General features: G+C 37.5%; 1 pseudogene; it reads right to left on the reverse strand.

Annotated features, from left to right (window-relative positions):
• Positions 1–1287: 1287 nt before the first annotated feature.
• LOC122229227 lies at positions 1288–25327 on the reverse strand (annotated as a pseudogene).

Genomic DNA, 25327 nt, shown 5'->3' on the forward strand with positions numbered 1-25327 from the left:
TAAAGGAATTCCTGAAAGTGAGACTATCAGATGAATAAGATTTCCAAAACCAAAGGATTGACTAGCTCATAGGAGCCCATCTCTTTAGTGGGAAGCCAGAGAAGTTGGAGAGCTTCCCGGCAGGTGCCATGTTGCCAAGGAAGTCCCAAGAGGGAATGCCTGTACATAAGCTGGGGTAGAGAAAGAGCTGGGCCACTTTCCCACATGTCCAGATAAAGAAGTCAGCCATCAAGGACTACTAGAATATACAAGCCAGAATCTCACCATGACAGGGTTCCAGTAAACAGAGATGTGCCAGCTCACAAAAATGAAAATCAATGGGAACAGTCCCACGAGTGAATTGGTCAAGATATATGTGTGTTGAGTTTTTAGGGCAAAAACCAAAGCAGACTCTGGTATAGCTTTTGTCTGTGCCTCTTTGTTGCCGGGTATGCCTTTTTGAGAATGGTTCCCTTAACAAGGACTCCTGGTGTTGTATCTCCTTTTAGATGTGGTCTACAGACAAGTCGGTGGCCTGAAGGAATCTAGATTTTGAGAACACTGGTGGAGGGACAATGGTCTGGGAGTTTCCAAGGGAAGGCAGGAGCCTTCCAACTTTTCCATCTGGTCCTGTGACCTGGATTAATAAGGGTGCAGGAAAGTGCCTACCAAAGTGAATAGAAAAAGGACAAGGTTCTCTGCATTTGCTCATTGCTAGCAGACACATTGTTCTTGGCTGACCTTTTAACAGTGGGAGAATGCAGCCATTGATGTCATGTGAACATTGTCGTGTTCAAGGGCACCCCTGGAATCTAGATGGATATTTTTGGGGCCATCTCTCAAATACCGGGATGAGCATGAAACCCACTAAATATCACCTTAGGCTGAAGAAGATACAGTTGTTTTTAGGGGCAAAGGGTCACGTCAGTGCTTATTGTCCACTGCCCTCCATTTGGAGGACAGAGATGTTTCTTATAAAACAATATGCAAAGAAAGGACAATACATCCCTTCTTGGTGAAGTGCAGTGAATGGAGTCCCATGAAGTGCAGTGGTGGTAAAGTGGGCTTTAATGAGAGACATAGATTTAGAAATACAACTTTATTCTTACCTTCCTCATGAAGAATGTGGGGTTTAAGGATTTATTCATGTATAGCCAAAGTTTCAGCCCCTTCCTTCCCTTCCTTCCTTCCTTCCTTCCTTCCTTCCTTCCTTCCCTCCTTCCTCTCTTTCCCCTCCCTCCCTTCCTCCTTCTGTTCATTTTCTTTTTTGGATGTCTGAACTTATTTCTTTATAACCCTTAGAAAATCTCATTTTTGACAGGACTCAGGCTTAGAGGTAGAAGCTCTGAGAGAGGACAGCCTCCGTTTATTGGCAACCTGTTCCTGGCATTTTTCTTTGGTCTCCTACATTCTCTTGGCCAAAAGTTTAGCATATTCTGCAGCCTCTTCCTTATTTTTCTTATATGCTGTTTCTTCAGAGAATCACGCTGGAGTTTTTGCTGGAAGATACATGCAGTAACAAGATGCTGAATCTTGGGTGCTTTGTTTCTAGGTTTCTTAACTTCTTTGTTTAAGGGCTTTGTAACAACATGCTGGTGGACATAATCTTCTTTAGAGAAATCAAAAAGTTTTCGATTCTTTTTTTAAAAATTCTATTTAATTTATTTTTTGAATTTACATCCAAGTTAGTTAGCATATATTGCAACAGTGATTTCAGGAGTAGATTCCTTAGTGCCCCTTACCCATTTAGCCCATCCCCCCTCCCACAAACCCTCCAGTAACCCTCTGTTTGTTCTCCATATTTAAGAGTCTCTTATGTTTTGTCCCCCTCCTTGTTTTTATATTATTTTTGCTTCCCTTTCCTTATGTTCCTCTGTTTTGTATCTTAAAGTCCTCATGTGAGTGAAGTCATATGATATTTGTCTTTCTCTGACCGACTAATTTTGCTTAGCATGAGACCTTCTAGTTCCATCCGTGTAGTTTGCGATTCTTTTGGTTCTTTTGGGGCCCAGGCAATGAGGCACACTATTATCAGTGAGTCCAGGAATATCCTTCTCCCCGCGCCCCCAATTTTCTCTACAGTGACCAAGCTGAGAACACAGACTGGTATCCACAACGCAACCCTGAACAAATTTGCACTTTCTTTCTCCAGTCTTCTTGGTCTGTGGCAGGAATGCTCCCTACTCAGCAGCAGTTGGACATAGCCACGGGTCAAGACATTTTGCTTCATGAGGAAGCCTTGTTTGTCATTGCCACCACGGATTTGGACCATGTAACCCTTCCATTCTTCACCTGGACCCTCAGCAGCAACTTCTGTGGCCGTGTGCTTCTCATAAAAGACACGAAGTTTGTCTCCTTCAATGAGTTTCTGGCAGCCAGTAGCTGGGAAAGAGATGTTCAGCTTTGTCCTAAAGCAGCCTACCGCCTCTGAGATGTCAGGGAAACGAGCTCTTTTGTTAATTCTTGAGGCTAGTTTTGTAAGATTATTTTGAGAATCAAATCGAAACCTCTCACAGGTTAATATAGTTAAGCTACAAAAATTAATTTATTCAGACATTTTTTAAAAAAAGAAGAATGAAATTGCTTAGTGATGAATATATTCATTTTCCACATTAATTATCTTTTAAAATTTTATATGCTATTTACTTCTAATTTCTAAGTATCCCCTCGTTTGGGGACATGCCTTCAGTTGATTTTAGGAATGTATATTGTCCCTATCAGAGGTGAGGTGGGACAGAGTTTAGAACTTACTGAAATGGATATTTATAAATGTCTGTGGTCTTAATGACTTTCAAACAAAAAGTTTGTTATCCAAAAAGTTTTATAATATGATGTTAGCTTGTAAGAAGTGATGAAACTGAAGATTTTTTTTTTTTCCTTCCCAGCTATTTAACTTGTAGTTAAGCTTTAGAGATTGCTTTAGGAGAGAGACACAAAAGTTTGAGACTTCAGATAGAAGCACAAATTTTGCTGTCTGAATTTATGGTAAATGACAAGAGGAGAAGTCAAGTTGGCTGGTACAGTTTTACCTCATCTTATTTCTTCCTTGATGTATAATCGGTTTTAGTGATTTAGACTCATTTAAAGGTCTCATTTTTCTATATGTGACACATTTCTGCAGCATTTTTAAAGAGAACAAAACAAACACTGTTATTTGCACCATCTCTCTTTTAAACTTGGTTATTTGTGAACATTTAGAATGAATTGCCTTTCAGAAATTTGATTGATTGGCTGACCCATTTTGAATAATGTAGAACCATCTATTTCATAGGGGGAAAAAAAAGAGATAGCTCCATCTTCTATTTGAAAGAAATTCAACTCTTAAATCAGGCATTTTTAGTTTTCAAATAATCAAAATTAATGTCTTTTCAGAACCCTGACTTGATAGAGCTTTCGAGGTGTGTTTTGATTAACTGTCTGGTTGATTGATTGATGGCCCTTCCCTCATTGGGCTGAATTGCTTGTGAAGGTGTCTACAATAAAAAGACCATGCTGTGTATTTTGTGAATGAATTCAGCTGTTGGTATTTCTTTTGTAGTTTATAAGAGGCTATGGATCATTCGGCGTTGGGACTTCAAAGCTGTATTTTGGCTTCTTCATTTTGATATATTTTATACATCTAATACCTAAATTTCACAACACGTCAAATTACAATAGAAGGTTTATGTTTCTGAAAAATCACGTTAATCTTTTAAAACGCCCGATGTTATTTAACTATAGTATCAGCAGTTTATTAGTGAAGGTTTAACTACTTCTGCAACTGTATAATAACATTCAAACTCCAGTTCTGGTTTGTCCAAAAACTCCTAGAGAAATGGAGGGAGATGCTTTCTATTTGTGACCCCTTTATGTTTGGGAAAGTTATTTTAAATTTCCACACTAAACTTCCTTTGGACTTTGAATCCAGGCTGTTGAATTCAAATTCTGATTCTACATTTCATTACTGTTCGCCCTGAACAAGTTTACATAATTGCTCTGTGCCCCATTTCTTCTCTATAGCTGGAATCATATTACCTCTTATACTATTATGAAGATCACATGACTTGTCAGATACCTAGCACATAACAAGTTATTCTTATCACTTTTTATTATTCTTGATAACCCTAGCCTAAAGAATTATGTTTCAAATCTGCGAATTTCTATGTGAGAGCGGGTGTTGGCAACCTATTAGAATTCCAGAAGGCTTATTCTTCTCTCTGGATCTTTCTCTGAAAGCAACTATAATTAGGTAATGCAAATTGAGATATTTTATCAATTGCCACCAACTAAACAGTTATTGAATATCTACCGTGTGTCACACTTTGTATTACACTTTATGAATGCAAAGACAAATAGCATGGCATCTCTTTTTTAAATCTCAGTAAAATAGGTTATCAAACATTTGAGCATCTACAATTTGCCTTGCATGTAGAAGTATATTTAGGGGCCTGGGTAACTGACTAAGTGTAGGGCCTAGTCAAGATCATCAGTGTGAACTGGGAAGATCTATGGTCACATCTTTCAGAGGCTCCATAGAGTATCATTAAAGACAGAAATTTCAGCATTGAATTTTGGTGATGTTCAGGGAGGAGACAGAAGTTGCAATGCCCTATGCTCTCAACACCCTGCAAGCTTGGGGTCCGAGGTAATCTGCTGGAGGGCCACGCAATCGCCCCAGATCAACCCAAGATTTAGGCCTGTTTGTGAATGACGTAAGTTCACAAATTGGCTTAAAGATGAAGATACTCAACTCATCAGGGAAAGTGATATCATGATAGAATTATAGAGAATTAAAATCAGAGGGAGACATTTTACTCTAAGGACTAGTTATAATACACCCTGATTTTGAAATTAATCCTCCTCATTTGATAAATTTCACTGACATGGGGTGTGTGAATGTACATGATAATCAGAAGATAGCTGGAGTTGTCCATTAACAAAAGATTAGCAGCTACCCTCAAGAGAGATATTTAAACACTTAGGAAGATAATTGGACAAATGTGTAAACTATGGTAGATGTTTTTCCATTGCTTTGCTGGTTGAAGTAAATTGAATCAGCATTGGGGGAAGGTGGACACTGTGCTTTTTAGGAGAAAGAGGGCAGGTTTTATGTCAGGCAGACATGGATGGGGAGGTGGGGTGATATGATAGGATGTTGAATCCTGACCTGTGATTCTACATCTGTAACCCTGGGTGACATAACGAATATTTTATTTCTCTAGGACCTCACGTGCATAAACCAAAAACTGGTTTGAGGATTACTGCTAAAATGTGTAAAAGGCACTTGGCAAGGTGTCTGTGTACCTGGCATTTCAATAGAGTCTTGATGAAGAATGGTTATTTCTGTTTACTTAAACCACTAACATGAGCGTATCTAACACTGGACTAGGGAAACTCAATCCTATTTTCTTTGGGAAGCTGGCTTAGGCTTGAGTGTTTTCCCCACTGGAATGTAAATTCTTTCAGGGCAGGAACTGAGCCTTTGTCTCTAATTATTCAACATCTAGTACAGAGTCTGCCTCTTAGAAGTCATTTAATCAATTTTGAATGCTGAGTTCTACTCTGCTTAACAACTTTGGTGATCACAGAGGTTTGTAGATAATAATAAATGTAGTTCTGAAGAGAGCAGAAATTTCTAACAAATACAATTCCTTTTCTGTGATGGGCAGAAACAATAAAGGAAATTTATCTTGACCTAACAAACATTTTTCTATTTTAGTTAATAACCGTATACCTTTGATTTTTTTTCCTGGCAAATTGCTTGCACAATGGTTATTTGGCAGAAGATTTTTGTCTATTTTTGTAATTTTTTAAAGTAATCACTACACTGAACCTAATTTTTCAGTCAGTTCGAACTCACGACCCTAACATCAAGAGTGGTATGCTTAGTGACTGAGCCAGCTGGCGCCCCGACAGTTTATTTTTAACTAATCTAATGTTTATCAGGTATAATCAAATGATTGGTTGGCATTGAGCGAAATACACTGAGAGAGGAGTTTCTTTCAGGCATTATTTTTAGTACATTGAATCATTAAATATTGCATAGTTCATTCTCCTGGCTATAGCAAAGCAACCATGAAAGCTAGCTATCTTTTGCCCTTTAAATATTGATAAATGATAGAGACTACTGTGGTTAAAATGCTGATTAACACGGCAAGCCAGTCAAAAGTTGATTAGTAATTTAAATGATCTTGAAAATTGAATAAACTTTTAGAACTAAAAGGGACAAAGCCCCACAAATCAACGTGTTTTTGTCTATAAAAATCAAACAAAATTGCAATGAAAAAAACATTATTATTATTATTCTTTTGCTTAGCTACAAAATACAGAGTTGCTAAATTCTTCTTCATATTACATAAGAGCATGGATCATTTATCTTACTGTCTTTTAGTTCCTTACCCAAGAGCAGAACACTTACTGGGACCCCATAGGAGCAACAGTGACATACACTTGGTTATTCACTACTAGAGGCTGTAGATGGCAGACATTTAAACAATGTCATTTAATCAAGAGGAGATTTTGTTATTGGATGGAACTTAAGCTTCCTTCCTTCTTCCTTCCTTCCTTCCTTCCTTCCTTCCTTCCTTCCTTCTTTCCTTCCTCCCTCTTCCTTTTCTTTTCTTTTCTCTTTCTTTTCTTTCTTTCTTTCTTTCTTTCTTTCTTTCTTTCTTTCTTCTTTCTTCTTGTCATTGTAAAAGAAGTTAAATGGAAAATTTCTGAATCTTCTGAACTCACGGAATGATAATTTTCTGGCTTTGCTGATAGTTTTGTGTTTACTAAAATATAATAATTAAAAAAAATGTTTTAGGATCTTCTTTGTTAGGAAGAAGAAAACCAGGGCACCATGAAGAAAAAATAATAAGTAATAAGAAAATGATGTTTTATTTTATTTAGTTTTTAAAAAGATAATGTTTTAAAGTTTAAGAACTACTATATTCCTTATTTTCTAAAAAGTATTTTACACTTCCTCCTCCAAGAAATACTTTCATGGTTTTCTTTCTATCTCACTAGTCACTTAGCTATGTTATGTTCCTGACCTTTGGAACTCTGAAAAAGGGAGCAGCTTTTGGGCTCAGTTCCCTGCTGTCTTCTCTACTCTCCCTACATAACACATTGCCAAATGATCCCATCCAGCCCCATGGCTTTAATCCTATCAACAGAGTGATATAAAACTGTACCTTTGCAATTCTGATCTCATTGCTGAATTTCAGACTCTTAGGTTCTTTAGACTAATTGGCATGAACTGTTGGGAGTTTAACAGCTATGCCAGGTTTATTATGTTTAAAACAGACTTGGTAAAAATCTCCAAAGGTTGTCCCACTGATAAGGCTAGAAACTTCAGAGCCCTCCCTGCTTTCTCTCTGTTCCTGACATTTGACTTCTGGTCCATCGAAAATCCTGTTTACTATAAATGGACGCTTCTCTCCAACTGCTCCGCTACTGCTCCCAGTTTAAGATTCCATCACATCTCCCCTAAATGGTGCAATACCACAGATGCCTTTCTCTGCTTTCATTCTGACTCTTTCCCCAGTGCTCCAACCCCTAAGAAAACATATAAGGGCATACTTTTAAAATTTAAGTCAAATATCCTATTCAAAACCTTCCAAAATCTCTTCTTTCACAGTCAAATCGAAAGCCCTTTGTTGTGGTCTGCAAGACCCCACATGAGCTACCTTATGTCTACCCCCTTCATACATTTCCTATGCCTTTCTTTCCTCATTATGCAATTGCCTTCATTCACATTAGTTCTCTTCATCAGAATTTTGTTCTGCAAGAAACAGATAATAAATATATTAGGCTTTTAAAGCCATATGGTCTTTGCCACAACTTCTCCATTCTGCCATTATAGCCCATGAAGAGCTATAGGCAATATGGGAACAAATGAATGTGGTAGTGTTCCAATAAAAGTTTGTATTTAGGTATTGAAATGGAATCTTACATAATTTTTACATATCACAAGATATATGTATTTGCATTTTCTTCAACCATTTAAAATGTAAAATCCATTATTTTTCTAAAGTTTTTTAATTTATTTTTTGACAGAGAGAGAGAGCGCCAGCTGGGGAGGGGCAGAGAAAGGGAGAGAGAGAATGCCAAGCAGGCTTCATGCTGTCAGCGCACAGCCTGATGCAGGGCTTGATCTCACAAATCATGAGATCACAACCTGAGCTGAGGTCAAGAATTGGACGCTTAAATGGCTGAGCCACCCAGGCACTCCATTAAAATAAAAATCCATTCTTAAGGCATGAGCTGTACAAAATGCAGGCAATGGGCCAGATTTGGCCCACAGAACAGTTTGCCAATCCCTGTCCTTGATGATCCTTACATACGAGAAGCTTGGTCTCATCTCAGGGCCCTCTCATTTGCTCTTTCATCTTCTGAACTTCCGGATACTTCTCTCAGATCTTTGCATGATTGTTTTTTCAAATCATCCATGTCTCTGGTCCTATGTCATTTACTCAGAGAGTACTTTCCTGACAACCATTCTCTTCCCTCTCAATGCACTCACATTACTTACGTATTTTCTAGAAGTTATCTCCACTTTGAGTTAAGTGATTTACTGGTATACTTGTTTAACGGTCTGTCTTTCCTATGAAAAGATTGGCTCTCTATAGACAAGGATCTTGTCTTTTCCTCTACTCTTTTCCAAGCTCCCATTGTAATGATTGCTTCATAGTTGGCTCGATTAATATTTGTTGAATGGATATATAATCAGAGCTATTTTTTTTTTCGCCTAAAAGCAAAATTTGTTGGCCTGGCAAATATGTCTGAGTTATCTAAGGTCTATAAAGGTCATTTTTTTCATTTATAGCATATGTTTAATAATAATAACAGCATGAGATATCACCCTCACACCTGTCCAAATGGCTAAAATTAACAATGCAGGATGTTGGCGAGGATGTAGAGAAAGGAAAACCCTCTTGCACTGTTGGTGGGAATGCAAACTAGTGCAGCCACTCTGGAAAACAGTATGGAGGTTCCTCAAAAAGTTACAAACAGAACTGCCCTATAATTCAGCAACTGCACTGCTAGGTTTTTAACCAAAGAATACAAAAAAACTGATTTGAAGGGATACAGTCACCTCAATGTTTATGCAGCATTATCTACAATAACCAAATTATGGAACAGCCCAAGTGTCCATTGACTGATGAATGGAAAAAAGATGATGTGGTGTATGTATACAATAGAATATTACTCAGCCACCAAAATAATGAAATTTTGCCATTTGTAGTGACATGGATGGAACTAGAGAGTATTATGCCAAGTGAAATAAGTTAGTCAAAGAAAGACAAGTATCACATGATTTCACTCGTATGTGAACTTTAAGAAATAAAACAGATGAACATAAGGAAAATAAGAAAAAGAGAGAGACGAACCATGAAAGAGACTCTGAACTCTAGAGAACAAACTGATGGTTCCTAGAGGGGAGGTAGGTTGGGGGATGCGTTAAATAGGTGATGTGGATTAAGGAGTGTGCTTGCTGTGATGAGCACCAGGTTGTGTATGGAAGTGCCAGATCAGTGAATTGCACACCGGAAACTAACATTACACTGTATGTGAACTAACTGGAATTTAAATAAAAACGTAAATGATAATAATAATAGCAATACAGGGGTTGATTGAAAGATAAAGCCAAAGATATGTGTGAAGAACTTAGACCAGTGCATCTTACAGATCAATAATAAATTACATGAATATGAGTTCTTGTCACTCTCTGGACTCTAAACTTTGAGGACAGAGATCATATCTTTCTTGATACTATACTTTCCTGGCTTCTGGCCCATGCAAAGGTCAATAAATGATGTTGATTTAATGAGTGAGTGAATGAATAAATGATACAGGAAGTCAAACACTGCAAGTATGATAGACCCATGGACATGCAGTGGTGGTATTAATCGAAGTAAGTATGTCACATGTAGTCAGATAATCATAGGAGTTTGCTTTGTATGTCTGTTTTTTAAACTCTGGGTTCTTGCTGGCCAACTATCATTGACCTCTGAACATGATGTGAAAGTTGAGATTTGGGAGCTTCAGTAGCCGGTGAGACAGATCTTATAAAGTTCACCTTGGGAAACGAAAACATTTGGTTCTTTGGGGAATTAGGAGACTCATAAGGTTTATTTTATTTTATTTTATTATTTTATTTTATTTTATTTTATTTTATTTTATTTTATTTTTTAAAATTAATGTTTATTTATTTTTGAGAGAGAGAGAGAGAGAGAGACAGAGAGAGAGAGAGAGAGAGAGAGAATGGCAGGGAGAGAGGGAGACACAATCGGAAGCAGGCTCCAAGTTGTCAGCCCAGAGCCCGACGAGGGGCTGGAACTCATGTATCATGAGATCATGACCTGAGCCAAAGTCAGATGCTTAACTGACCGAACCACCCAGGACGCCCTAGGATTTATTTATTAATCTACAAAATTGAAACAGTTTGGCATATTTGTTACATATTATTTTTCTCAGGTTCTTGGAGGAAACTTAGATTTAGCCTGTGAGGGAATGGCAAAGCTCTCTTCATCGAAAGCAAGTACGGTAGTGCGGTGGTCAATGAATCAATGAACTGACCAAAGAGTGTTCATTTGGGTCAGGCCACATCTGAGGGTGTGATGGCTTTTGGAACTGCATTTGTGAGGATGTTACACCTGAGTTCTCTTCGGGAATTCTGAAAATCTCCATTTGCAGAGTTAGACCAACTTTTTTTTTTTCTCTTAGATTGTCCTGAACTTGCTCTTGATTGCCAGTAGTTTTTCTCCACGAATCACGTGATTGTGATGTGATGAGAAAAGAGCAATAACCCCTTTGAAGTTTTCATTTCAGTCTGCAATCACCTTATATTCTATCTTCTGTAATTTTTGCCAAGACAAAAAATTAAAAAGGTGGTGCTAGGAAAAAAAAAAAAAGATGATGCTAAGCTATGAAAACATTCAAACATGTAATTGCGTCTAGTAAATGTAATTTTAAGTTAATCGTTGACGGTATATCTTTAGAGAAAATTTGAATGAGATCTTTTTTTTAACCCTGCCCTTGACACCTGGTTTTCAGTAGCCATGATGGAACTGCAGTGAGCACAGTCCAGGAAGATGAAGACAATTTTGAAACACGTTCTACTAAACAAACACACACCACCCCCCTCCGCCATGCTACAATAACAGAAACAAAAGAGCGTTACAGATTATAGAGGAGTTGAATAGTCTGTGCTTCAGTGTAGTCAAACTTTTATTCTAAGCTGTATTACTTGAAGTTCAATACAGTTTGCAGCATATTCTACTTCTCTAAGAGAGATTTTGCCGACAAGCATGTCTTTCTGTAAACTTTAAGTTAGAAAGCAAATTTATCTGTTCATTTGAGTTTAATGCCTTTTCTTCAAAAATTGATAAATCGTTCCAAACACAGGTTGAAGTGGAACGATACAATATATAACTAGATATTGTTTCCTTGAAATCATGAAAAATACATACAATATGTGTTTATGTATATTTTATATATATAAATGTTGTATACCTTCCCATTTATTTATATTTATGTGTGTATCTGTGCATGTAGATGTATATAAGTTTCCATAAAGATGTTATCATTTCAAATAACAGAAAAAAGTCTTAGAAGGTTTTACTGGAACTTACTGTCTTACAGAATATGAAGTCTGGGAGAGAACACTCGCAGGGCTGGTGAGGTCATCTGCTTAGCAATATTACTGAAGGCTCAGCTGTCCTCAGAACTTTGGCTTTAGCATCAAGTTCATTCCCTCATGGCTATAATTTAGCTGCCACAGCTCCAGCCTTTACTGCATCTCAGTACCTTCCTTATACAGAGGCAAGAAAAGTATTCTTATAAAAAATATTTGTTTTAGGGGTGCCTGGGTGGCTCAGTTGATTGAATGTCCAACTCTTGATTTCTGCTCAGGTCATGATTTCATAGTTGGTGAGATCAAGCCTCATGTTGGGCTCTGTGCCGACAGTGTGGAGCCTGTTTGAGATCGTCTCTCTCCTTCTCCCTCTGCCCTTCCCCACTCGCTTTCACTCTCTCTCAATATAAATAAACATTTAGAAAAATATTTGTTTTAATCAAAAGGCTCCCACAAATGACTTCTTTTTGTAGAAAATAGAAATCACGTGTCAATTTTTAGATAAATTATTTTCCACCACAACGGAGTTACCAAGATTAATTTGATGGGGCTGAGGGTGAGGTAACCTCCTTCAGGGCATGGCCAAGAAAAGAATCGAGGTTGTTATTTGCTCTATACTGCAGCTCTGCCCAGGAAGATGTGGGGAGGGGAAAGACTCACAGAGAAACAGCAAAGCACATCTGGTACAAATTCCAACTTTCTGTCATCCACATGTGCTAACACTTATAGTGTTTTTTATTTTTGCTTTGAATTTCTAAATCAATTTTAGACAAATAATGTAGGGAGTCTATTGATGTAAAATTGCATCTTTCCTATCCTGGTCATAAAATAATTAAAACAGAAACATTTTGAAGCAAAAGGAAACCAAAGTCGATTCCAAATTATTAAAAATATAGATATTTAAAATGGATTTATGCTTGTATTTCCTTGTCGTGTGACTAAGGGTGTTATTTCCTTACTACATGAAGCAGAGATGGAAGAATTAAACAGTGATATGGAAGAGATTTTCAAATTTTACCTTGGTCAGCTATTAAGCCCTATACATTTCAAGATATTTAATGAAATCAGATTAAAGTGCACTATTACATGGTATATATATTTATATGCATATAGGTGTGTGTGTGTGTGTGTGTGTATATATATATATATATATATATATATATATATATATATAGTGATGATTGTCCTCTTAATTAGCAAGTGATATTACAAATTTTTAAACATTTTATTAAAATCTAAACAATGACTAACTAAAGGAGAAATTTTGTAACTAGAATTTGAATAGAAATTTGGAAGAGAAAAATATAAAGGACGACTTTTCTAAACTAAAATAACACAAAACAAAAGCATTGTGCTTTGTGGTTTTCTAATTCATTACATATAAGTTCCTCTCTCAGTGAATGTAACACTAAAGTGAATATAAGTAGCAACTGGTTTTCCTGGAAACATATCTCTTTAGTGTTGCATGGATGTATAAGAACATGATTTGGTATCAACGACTTGTTCCCAGGTTTCTATTATTCCCACGCCTTCCTTACCAGTTACAGGGAACCAGAAACCACTGTAAATGTCAAGAAAAAGGGCTTTGGAACCTGTAGCCAAAACTGCTAGGCAGGATCATGTAGTAAAACATGGAATTTAAACAAAAAAAGAAATCGGAAGCAATAGAAAACATAAACGGCATAGAATTATTGGGAGTTCTGTATCAGACAAAGGAAATGTCTTCTCACTGGCTGAGGATGTTTTCTGAATTTCCAGGCACTTTCCATGGGAGTCCAAATCAAGTAATTTGTTGACTCTGATACTGTCTCACAGAAGAGAAAAGGGAGGGGGGAAGCACAACATAGTAGATGGAAATTCAAAAACAAGTACATATCATGGGGTGCCTGGGTGGCTCAGTCGGTTAAGCATCCGACTTTGGCTCAGGTTCTGAACTCACAGTTCGTGAGTTTGAGCCCCGCGTTGGGCTCTGTGCTGACAGCTCAGAGCCTGGAGCCTGTTTCAGATTCTGTGTCTCCGTCTCTCTCTGACCCTCCCCGTTCATGCTCTGTCTCTCTCTGTCTCAAAAATAAATAAGTGTTAAAAAAAAAAAGAAACAAAAAACAAGTATATATCAAAAGCTTTGAATTTATAATTTGCTATAAAAATTTTTCTTCGTCCATAATCTTTCTAACCCAAATGGTATTTCAGATTAGCATGTTGCTCAGCAAATGAGATGAACTGATATATTAAGTGAAGAACAGGGGACAGGGATACTTCTGTTTCTGGGAAATGCTGGCAAGTGGTGGGAGAGCGTTGGAGTCAAATGGCTGCTTGAGTCTCACTTTTCTTGTTGAATCTTAACATCGTTCTATGATGAAACCTGAATGCCCCCAAATTCTCATGTCTTCACGGATCACCTTTCCCTTTTCAATGCCGCTAACACATAACACAGTTTGGGTCATCTTCCCATTTTGATGGTAGTAAATCCCTGCCTTTCATGGGAAGATCCTTTGTCAGTTTCAATAGCCTAGGGATCCTTAAATGTCCCACAAATCCATCTTAAATGACTGCTTGTCGTCTTTTGCTTGAAATTCCTGTTCTGAGCACTCTGGTGACCAGTTTTTGCCCTCTTGTAATCTTCTCTCTGGGCAATGATCCTCTGCATAGTGTTTGTTACATGCAAGGTCACACCCTCCACCCTCTCTGGTAACATACTCACACACACACACACACAAACACACACACACCATTCTCCAAAGCAAAAGGCCAGGGAAGCTTAAACTGCCATGTAGCATTAAAAAAGAAATCTGAAAGAGCAGAATGGAATCACAATGCCACATATTAAAAATATAAGTAAGGAAAGAAAAATAAAAACCCCTCCCACCGTTGTTGTCGCTCCTTTGAGTGCAGGCATTCTCCTTCATGGGTTCCCTATTTCTTCTGGCTCCCCCTTACCCTTCCTCTTCCTCTACCCTCTACCAGGCTGTTGCCATGCCTACCTTTCTAAGGAGTCACTTTCAACCATTTTGTCACTTCCTTGGAGTCCAAGCTCCAATCCGCAGACTCAAATAAATAAATGAAATCTTCCTGTGCCCAAACAATATCACTTCCTTTATTCTGTCCCTGAACTACTGATTTGTAGCAATGATTCCTGCAATTGTTATCCATGCAGCCCACACGAGTTTTCTGGAGCCTGAAGTAGCAATCTCTAGGGTTGATGACGCTTTTACCTGGCATGGGTTCAAGACGTCTCCATGAAAAATGGCTAGGTTTGTTACAGCCAGCTGACTCATCGTGCTTAGCCAGGTGGCTCCTCCTGCTAGTTAAAGGGAAGCCTACCCCCCCCCCCCCCAAACAACATCCAATTTCCACCCAAGACACAGAAGTGGCTTCTGACCCAAACATTGTCTTTTTCAACTACAAAATGTAATGATACAAATTCACCTTTTACAGCAAAAAGAAGCTTCTAGAAACTTGAAAATAAGGGTTGTTGCTGCTATACACACTGCTGGAAACTATTGAGATGTTTTGTCAGGTAGCAGCCTCCTCAGTATATAGTCTGTTGTAGCATCATCTATCCATATGGAGTCATATCGACTTTTGCATTGACCTCGGTCAGCAGACTCTTATATCTGCTTTTTCATGCTTTATGCCATTGTAACTTATATCTTAGCGATATCTGTTAAAAGTAACAGCTGATTTTATGATAGAAATATGCAACGGTGGGTGAGACTGAAGGGAGGGATGTAAGTTTCTAAATGTTTTGCTGTCTAAGGATGTTTTTAAAATCTACTGGAAAATTTTCCTGAGATGAAATTGTGTTGTTTTATATTTACATACTAAATATTTAATGTTTACATGCAGATTTTCCAGCTTTGTTTTATTGTTGATCTGTAGTTTTGTACCATCGTGGCTGGAAAACATTCTTTGTATGACTTCAGTTTATACTCATTAAACTCATATACTCATTCAGTTTATACTCAAGGTGCTCATTTAAAATAGAGCATATGAGAGGGGAGGTGGGGGGAGGTGCAGGGGATTAAGAGTACACTTACCATCATGAACACTGAGTAATGATGTATAGAATTGTTGAATCACTACATGGTACGCCTGAAACAAATATGACGTAGTAGGTTAACTGTCCTGGGATTACATAAAAAACTCAATGAAAACAAAAATAAATCTTAAAAAAAGGAAAATTTTCCATAGAAACACCACCAAACAATCAGGATGTATTAGTGCATATTTACCTGTGGGGGGCCGGGCCCCGGTGCCAGGCTGAGACCGGGTCGAGCAATGTTCCCTGTTGACTCAAGCCAACCCGGTGGTTCCCCTTCCCATTCCCCCACTTTCAAGGGCATACGAAAGCCTTGTCAAGGCCGGGAAAGTTAATTCCTGAAGCCTGTGGTCTGCAGGTGTTGGCAGTAATGCTACCTCCCTTTTTCTACCCCGAGTCAGATAGAAACAAACATGGGAATTGTGTTTTGCTAGCAATCTTATCAACAAGGTCTTGTGACCTGTCTAGAAAATGCACAAGAAACACAGAACTAAATGTTTTGGTGGGCAGCGATTATGTGAAACCTGTTTATTCTTAGAATGCCCTGACCCATAAGAGTCTGGATATAAAAGATTGTGTACAGCAACAATAAAGCCGTCACTTGGGCCATCAGCCCAGGGGACCCTCCTGTTCCCAAACTTTCTCTTCTCTCTTTTTTCTTGCATTCTCCTACCCTCAGGACCCTGACCTCGGTGTTTGTCGCGTCGGTCGTGACACTTACCTTCTGGGCCCAGAAGTGATCTAGGAGGTGTAAGTGTGATGCTGTTTAAAGGTGAGACAAGCCTCTGCTATCAAAATGCTTTGGTCATTCTTTCTGGTGAGGTCGTGTTCCTTAAACAACCTGAATGCACAGATCTGAACGTCCTAAATTTATCGTGTTTAAAAATAAGACTGATTCACATTTTTGAAAATGTAAAACTTGACTAATAGATAACCTGTAGCAACTTTTTTTGACAAACAAATGGTATTTTCTTTGCTTTCTCCAGTGATAAAAGGCATATGATTGTGTGCTTGATAGAAGATGTTTAAGTTTTTCTTGTACATAGAAATATTCTTTTTTTAAAAAAATTTATTTAAATTCAAGTTAACATAAATAGTTAACATACAGTGTAGTATTGATTTCAGGAGTAGAACCCAGTGACTCGTCACTTACATATATACAACACCCAGTGCTCATCCCAACAAGTGTTCTCTTTAATGACCATCATGCATTTAGTCCATCCCCCCCAACCACCTCCTCTCTAGCAACTCTCAGTTTTTCTGTATTTCAGGGTCTTTTATGGTTTGCCCCCCATCTCCATTTGTATCTTATTTTTCCTTCCCTTCCCCTATGTTCATCTGTTTTGATTCTTACATTCCACATATGAGTGAAATCAGATGATATCTTTCTCTGCCTGACTCATTTTGCTTAGCATAATCCACTCTAGTTCTATCCGCATTGTTGCAAATGGCGAGATTTGTCTTTTCGTCTGCTGAGTAACATTGCAGTGTATATATACACCACATTTTCTTTATCCATTCATCATTCAATGGACATCTGGATTCTTTCCATCATCTGGCTATTGTTGATAGTGTTGCTATACACATTGGGGTGCATGTGCCCCTTTGAAACAGTGTTTCCCTTGGATAAAACCTAGCAGTGCAATTGCTGGGTTGTAGGGTAGGTCTATTTTTAGTTTTTAATCCATACTATTTTCCAGGGTGGCTGGACTCCCACCAGCAGTGCGAAAGTGTTCCCCATTCTCTGCATCCTCACCAACATCTGTTGTTTGTGAGTTGTTAATTTTGGCCATTCTAACGAGTGTGAAGTGATATCTCATTGTGGGTTTGATTTGTGTTTCCCTGATGATGAGTGATGTTCAGCATCTTCTCATGTGTCTGTAACCATCTGGATGTGTTCTTTGGAAAAGTGTCTGTTTAGGTCTTTTGCCCATTTATTCACTGGATTATTTGCTTTTGGGGGGTGTTGCATTTGGTAAGTTCTTTATAGATTTTGGATACTAACCTTTTACCTGATATGTCATTTGCAAATATCTTCTCCCATTCTGTCAATTGCCTTTTAGTTTTGTTGATTGTCTCCTTTGCTGTGCAGAAACTTTTTATCTTGATGAGGTCCCAATAGTTCATTTTTGCTTTTGTTTCCTTTGCCATCAGAGATGTGTTGAGTAAGAAGTTGCTGTGGCCTAGGTCAAAGAAGTTTTTGCCTGCTTTCTCCTCGAAGATTTGGATGGCTTCCTGTCTTACATTTAGGTCTTTCATCCATTTTGAGTTTATTTTTGTGTGTGGTCTAAGAAAGTGGTCCAGTTTCATTCTTCTACATGTTGCTGTCCAGTTTTCCCAACACCATTTGCTGAAGAGACTATCTTTTTTTCCATTGAATACTCTTTCTTGCTTTGAAGATTAGTTGGCCATACCTTTGTGGGTCCATTTCTGGGTTCTCTCTTCTGCTCCATTGGTCTATGTGTCTGTTTTTTTGCCAGTACCATGCTGTCTTGATGATTATAGCTTTATAATACAGCTTGAAGTCTGGTATTATGATGCCTCCAGGTTTGGTTTTCTTTTTCAATATTACTTTGGCTATTCACCCAACTTGGAAGCACCCAAACATATAAATCAGTTAATAACAAACATAAAGAAACTTACCAATAATAATACCATAATAGTAGGAGACATTGATACCCCACTTACAACAGCGGACAGATCATTTAAACAGAAAATCAACAAGAAAACAATGGCTTTGAATGACACACTGGACCTGATGGCCTTGACCTATATGTTCAGAACATTGCATCCTAAAGCATCGGGATACATATTCAGCACATGGAACATTCTCCAGAATAGATCACACACTGGGTCACAAATCAGCCCTCAACAGTTACAAAAAGGCTGAGATCACATCTTAGATATTTTCAGATCACAAAGCTATGAAACTTGAAATCAACCACAAGAAAAAATTTGGACATAGAAATATTTTATTTATTTTATGTAAATAGTTTCATGCTGGAAATGTGTGCATTTTAACTTCATTATATATAGTAGAATATAAATTCATACTCATTTATTTTTTTGAAACAAATATATCTTTCTTGTTTGCACTAACATTGAGCCATTGCAAAAATACTTCCTCCCACCCTGGGTTTGCTACAGTTAGACAAAATTCTTCTTTGGCATGTTCTGCCTGGAGGAATAACTGTTCTCTATCTTCATGACAGAATCTATCAAAGGGCTGTGCTTCATGGCCTGTCCAGTGACAGTGTTTCAAGAAAAATTGCTGATTGAAAATAATGTGCCACCCTACGACTGGGCATTGCTTGGATAAATCTCTCTTTTTAATGGCTGAGGGTCACTTCATCTCAGAGTAACCATATACACATCTGCAGAACTGTAGTTTGGAATATGCCTTTTGCTCAAATGGCTCCTTTGAGACCTCTCAAGATGTTTTGAAAATATTATTTAAGAGATCATGAAAATGTGATAGTAAATATATTCATGATCATGTCCAAATGCTGAATAACTCATAGAGTATTCTGTGGTGTTTCACCGGGGCCCTTTAAAAGTTATTCAAAATCATGAACTTTAAAAAAATGTAACTTGGTCTCAATTATGTAGAAGAGGGCTCTTGGTTTAATAAAATATCAATGGGTGATTTGACTAGAATCGTTTTTATAGTAGTAGCCTCTGTTTGCCAAAAGTTTTGTGCTTCTGAATAAATACGTGACTTTTATCTTAAGTTACAGGTACTGTAATATTCATATACAAATTTAAATGAATTTGTATATTTCAAGTTTCATGTCAGAGTATTAGAAATTTAGACGTTATGTTACTTGAGTTTTCTGATTAAATATGAGTCATAAAACCCTCTATTGGGGTTTTGACTTCATCTGAAAAAACTATAAAGAATTTCAGTTTATTTTCCTAAACTAGTAGGTATAATACATAAACTGTATATTTGATTTTTTAAAATTTTATGGTTGAGGATCTTCTATGGACTTCATGGGTTTAAGCACTGCTAATTTTATGGGGATAATGAGTTAAAGCTAAATGTGAGTTGGATTCTGGAATTTTCTGGAAGTGGTTTGCTTAGTTTTTAATTAGTTTTTGACAGGTATATTCGTGTGTGTATGCATGTGTGTGTGTGTGTGTGTGTGTGTGTGTGAAAGAGAAATCTCATAAATGGAGTGAAATGATATGGTTCATTGAGGATTTTTAGTTATTTGAGGGTTTATTCTACAAAAATAAAAAGAATCCTTTATAACTTATAAAGCAAAAATATATAAATATCATACTATGTCAAATGAAGAAATTCTTATATGGTTCTTTCACAAATGTGACATAAAAATCCTATTTCTTAAGATGTTGAGCCATGTGGAGTGTACACAGACATATGATTTCAGAGTGTAAATACAGTTGGTCATGTCTGTGTGTTTATGCTAACAATACTTGAGAACGATAGTTTTCGAAAGTTTTTATGCTCACGTGCATAAGAAGTAAGAGCCTGAATTGGTGCAACAATTCACACAGTATCACATATGTTACACATCGGGATAGGGTTAAAGATTCTGAACTTACATATCTTAATATCTAATGTCTTTTTTCTTTAATTCCAGTGCAATTAGCACACAGTGTTATATTCGTTTCAGGTGTCCAATATAGTGATTCAACATTCTACACACCACTCAGTGCTCGTCATGATAAGTATGCTCTTAATCCCCTTCACCTATTTTACTCATCCCCTCCCCCACCTCCCCTCTGGTAACCACGTTTGTTTTCTGTGTTCTTAATATCTACTTTCAGTAGAATCATAGAATGTTGGAGCTAAGGGAGTTTAAAGATCATCTAATTAAAATTTCTGAATAAATATAGATTGAAAGAGAAACCCAGAGGTGGAATGTCTTCTCTGAAGGTATTTGGGGAGCCCAGGTTATCTTCTTGCCGTTGCACCTGACTGTTTCCTATCTAGAGCTAAGGCTTCCCATATTATGGCAGTAAGTTGGTTTCTCATCCAAGAAGCTGCAGGTTGTAGTGCCCAAGGTCTAAGCCATGACTGCCCTTACTGGTTCATTTTCCTCATCCATGGTGAAGACAAAGGGAACAGTGCCTATATAGGCACGGTATTGCCCAAGAGCAAAACCAGAACTCTGGACCAGGGGCAATGCTTATCTGGGCACCAAAAAAAAATCATCATGAAAATTTGTAGTAGTAGGTGAAAACTTTGTGAAAAAGTACCTCACATGGAGTGTGTGTGTGTGTGTGTGTGTGTGTGTGTGTGTGTTCCCTATCAGTAGCCCGCTAAATATCACTTGTCTAAGGCCTGTTTTGATCTCACTTCTCTCCCCTTGCACCACCCATATTCCTTCTCTCTTCATCAGTGAAAGAGAAGAAGCCATTCTCTGATGTTTGGAGGTGATTCCAGTAGGTATATTTACTAGTCTGACATTGAAGGAACATTTATTTCTTTACATATTTTCCCAAACCCACTAGATGTAAACTCCATAAAACAGGAATTTTTGTCATTTTTGTACCCTGCACAAAAGATGGCACTCAGAGGCACTCAGCAAATACTTGTTGGATGAAATAGTAGTTGATAGAAAATCAGAAGAAACTTAGCTGCTAGTAAAAGAAATCCTAGTTTTAAGATTCTGAATCTTGAACAAAACCCAGACAGGATCATCCCTGGATTGACATTCCATTCTAGTACAAGAAAACTGAAAATTCAAGATGACTGGGGCTAATACTGAATCAAGTGACAAAAATGAAGCCGATTCACTCAGGGAGCACCTACACACTTCCCTTATATTATTTGACTAACGATTTCACAAATTTCCTAGTGAGAAAGGCATAGAAATTGTAGAATAAAATATAGTCAACTTACCTATAATTTTATTTTAATAACTCACTTATTTAATACACATTTCTATATCACGGTTTCAATAATTCTCAACTAATCGCTTCATAAAGTCTCTATAAAATAATTTTTCAGGTACTTGAAGATACTACAGAACCAACTACTATAAGCCAACTACAGAGCTGGGCCAGAAAGAGATGGCTAACCAAGATTTTGATACTTGGGTTGGGAAGAACAGATAAAGAGCAGATCATACTCCAAAGGGGCTGTTAGGATTGGCTTCTATTTGTGTATCACCTTTGCTACACCTGCAGGAACCACATACATAAATACAAGTAAAAACATGGTAAACAGGAAATAACTCAGTACATTAAATTCCTATGTCTGCTGTGACCAATTACCATAAAATTAGTGGATAAAACAACACAAAATATTCTCTTATGATTCCATTTAAAATGGATCTTACTGGGCTGAAATCAAGTATTTGTCAAAGCGGCATTCCTTCCGGAAGCTCTGGGGGGGTGGGGGGGGTGGGAATTCGTTTCCCTTCCTTTTCTAGTTTACAGGCCACCTGCATTCCTTGGCTTGTGGCCTTACGCTCCTTCTTCAAAGTCAGACGTTTAACATCTTCCAATTTCTCTCTACTTCTGTCATCACATTAGGTGTTTTGAATCTACATCTACTTTCTTCCTATTATATGGCGTCTCGTGATTATATCTGGCCCATCTAGATAACCCAAGACAATCTCTGATCTCAAGATCCGACTGAGCCACATCTGCAAAGTCCTTTTGGCCATGTAAGGTGACAGAATCGGGGATTCTGGGGATTAACATACCTTGGGGGGCATTTTTCAGCCTCCTGCATTCAAGGATGTTTTCTACGATTAGAGAAACTCTTGATGGCTACAAAAACCAGTAAAACTCTTGTCACCCCAATTTGTTGTTCTACTACACCAATTCCCACCCACGTGGGGGTTGATGGAGGAGGCACTGTTTAGGAGATACAATTCATAAGGACTTAATACATCTAAGATATTTAATAAATACACAGTGCATTAATAATTGAATGTTTTCAGTTGAATTCCTGATTTTTGCTTCAAATCAAAAGTAAGAAAATCAAGGCAAGATTCTTTTTTTTTGGTTTTTAAGTGCCTGCGCCTTAGTTCCACCCAGAGAAAGCACTAGCTGGGGGTGTGCAGTAGCATCAAGGAGAACAAAAGCTTTTGGTTCTTTAATTTAATTTTTTTATTTTTAAAAATTTACATCCAAATTAGTTAGCATCTAGGGAAACTGATTTCAGGAGTAGGTTCCTTAATGTCCCTTCCCCATTTAGCCCATCCCCCCTCCCACAACCCCTCCAGCAAGATTCTTTATCTTTGTGACCTCAGTTAAGGTGACTAAAAGATGGAAAAAGGCAGCAACCAACGCAACTGTATAGAATCTATGCCATTTTACTTTAATCTCTTAGACACCAGACATGGCTGAAAATCTTTCCTTCCAGAATTAAATGAAGATAGAACTCAGAATCTGTGGCTCTTTCTTAAGAGACTTAGGGATACAGGCATAATTTTGTGGGTTAAAATAACTTTTTTTTTGGTAAACTTATAAGTACTATTAATAACCTCTCTGCATCAATCCATGCTGCAAAGCCCAAGTAAAAATTTTAATAGGACAACGGAGCAGAGTGCTTGACAGGTATAGTTGATTGACAACATAGCTAATACTGAAATAATTGCTTGGTATGCAGAGATTTGCATATGCCTATAGCCTCTGCATTTAAAGACTTTGACATGATGCATTTCTAAAATCTTCAACTGTATTTTTTCTTGAACTGGAAGACTTCTTAGAAGAAGTGTTGATATAACAGTGCCAGTGCCTGGTCTTTGGGTCTCGACCATATGTTGAATTAGAGAAATTAACAACAGAGCTAAAAATCATGCTTTACAATGTCCCAAACTTTTTCTTAGTTTCAACACAATTTGGTGTAGGTTTGCATTTTACAATAGAAGACCGTTTTCACAACATAACAATTTTTATTGATTGCCTCTTGATTTTCTTTTTTCCACTAGGATTTTTCTTCAGTTACTTACAAATATTCATACGTGCTGGACGTCTGCTCATCTTTGAGTCAAAATGCATCATCATTTAGATTTGCTAAGGCTTGACGCATGACCACTTCTGTAGCAACTCATCTCTAGACCACTCTAATTTTGCTTTATCTTTTGAATCAGTGCTTCCTGTATTTGGAATAACCATGCTATTATTTTTTCTAAGAATGAAATTTATGCTGGAGGAGAAGGAAATGAATCAGTACTTCAGGGCACAGTGAAAGTAGCACCCTGTGACCAACCAGCAAGATTAATTCCCACTTCTATCAATAAAGGGAAATGGCCAAAGTTCTCACCTTTTTGACCAGGCAGCACTTTATGGTGTCCCAAATGCCACATTTTGTCTGCTTTTGTTCTAACTTACCTAACCATTAATAGATGTATTTTAAAGGGAGAATAAAGGAAGAATTTAAAGGAAGCTCAGAGATTCAGTGCATAGACACTTTAACTCTATAGTTACATTTATTTATTTTTATTTTTTAATTTTTAACGTTTATTTTTGAGAAAGAGAGAGAGACAGAGTGTGAGTGGGTGAGGGGTAGAGAGAGAGGGAGACACAGAATCTGAAGCAGGCTCCATCCCGACTCAAAGCTGTCAGCAGAGAGCCCGATGTGGGGCTTGAAGTCACAAACTGCGAGATCATGACCTGAGCCAAAGTCAGATGCTTGACTGACTGAGCTACCCAGGTGCCCCTCTATAGTTACATTTATTAACCTATTCCTCTAAACCATTCAGGTCCTTTTTAAATTGGGTATTCTCTTCCCATATTTAGCATTTATATTCATATTTACCTGTTTACAAAGTTGTCTGGAATAAATGAATTAAAGGAAAAAATAGAGACAAAAACATGCTATGGACACATTTTTAAGTATTTTCTGTGTATTATCTCATTAAATCTTCACAAGAACCCTATGAAGTAAGTACTGTTTTTATCTCCACTTCACAGATGGGAAAACTGAGGCTCAGTATGAGATGCTCAAGGATACACAGCTGTCAAATATAAGACTCAGCATTTAAACATAGCTATGGAAGATTCTAAAGTCTATGTTTCTATCTAGTACACATTGTGCTCATGAAGTTTACCAAAATAGGGAGTATAATTAAGCATTATATCGAGATCAAGCCTTCTTGATGACCAAGATAAGATGAGCAAACCAGACAAAAACATGATTTCATAATTAAAAGAAAACATGACCATTCTTCAAGAAAGGAACAATTTATTTTGCTACTAAACTCTGTAAGATATTAATTACCTAAGACTTTATGGGGGACATGATATTGAACAAATTTAACTTATCTTAAAGAATTCTTCATATGGCTTTTTCTTTTCCATTTTCTTACCTTTCTTCTGAAAACAAGCATAACATAAAATGTCATCCAGTACAATGATGTTTTGTTAATGAGTGCAGTCTGCTGGTCATTAAATTGGAATTAAAATTGACCTTGAAAAACCAAAGTGATTGGATGAATAGTAATTATCTCCTAAAATATAATTTCATGGGCAAAGCTGATAAAATTTAGTTTTGGGTTCTTCGAGGGATCCTTTTTGATTAGTAGATACTCTTTGAACCCTTTAACCTGCAGGAGGTTCTGTTAATGGGCTTTTGTGGAGCTGAGATAACTCACCTGTGTTCTCACTAGGATGAGAGCTAATCCCACCTTTGCACACATGTATTCATAGGAAACACTTAAGGGTTTCTCCAAAGAGCAGCTTTGCATTTGTTCTTGAACCTGGCAAATGCTAGTCTGTGACAT

The sequence above is a fragment of the Panthera leo genome, chromosome C2 (assembly GCF_018350215.1).
Source record: "Panthera leo isolate Ple1 chromosome C2, P.leo_Ple1_pat1.1, whole genome shotgun sequence".
In the NCBI taxonomy this organism is placed as follows: Eukaryota; Metazoa; Chordata; class Mammalia; order Carnivora; family Felidae; genus Panthera; species Panthera leo.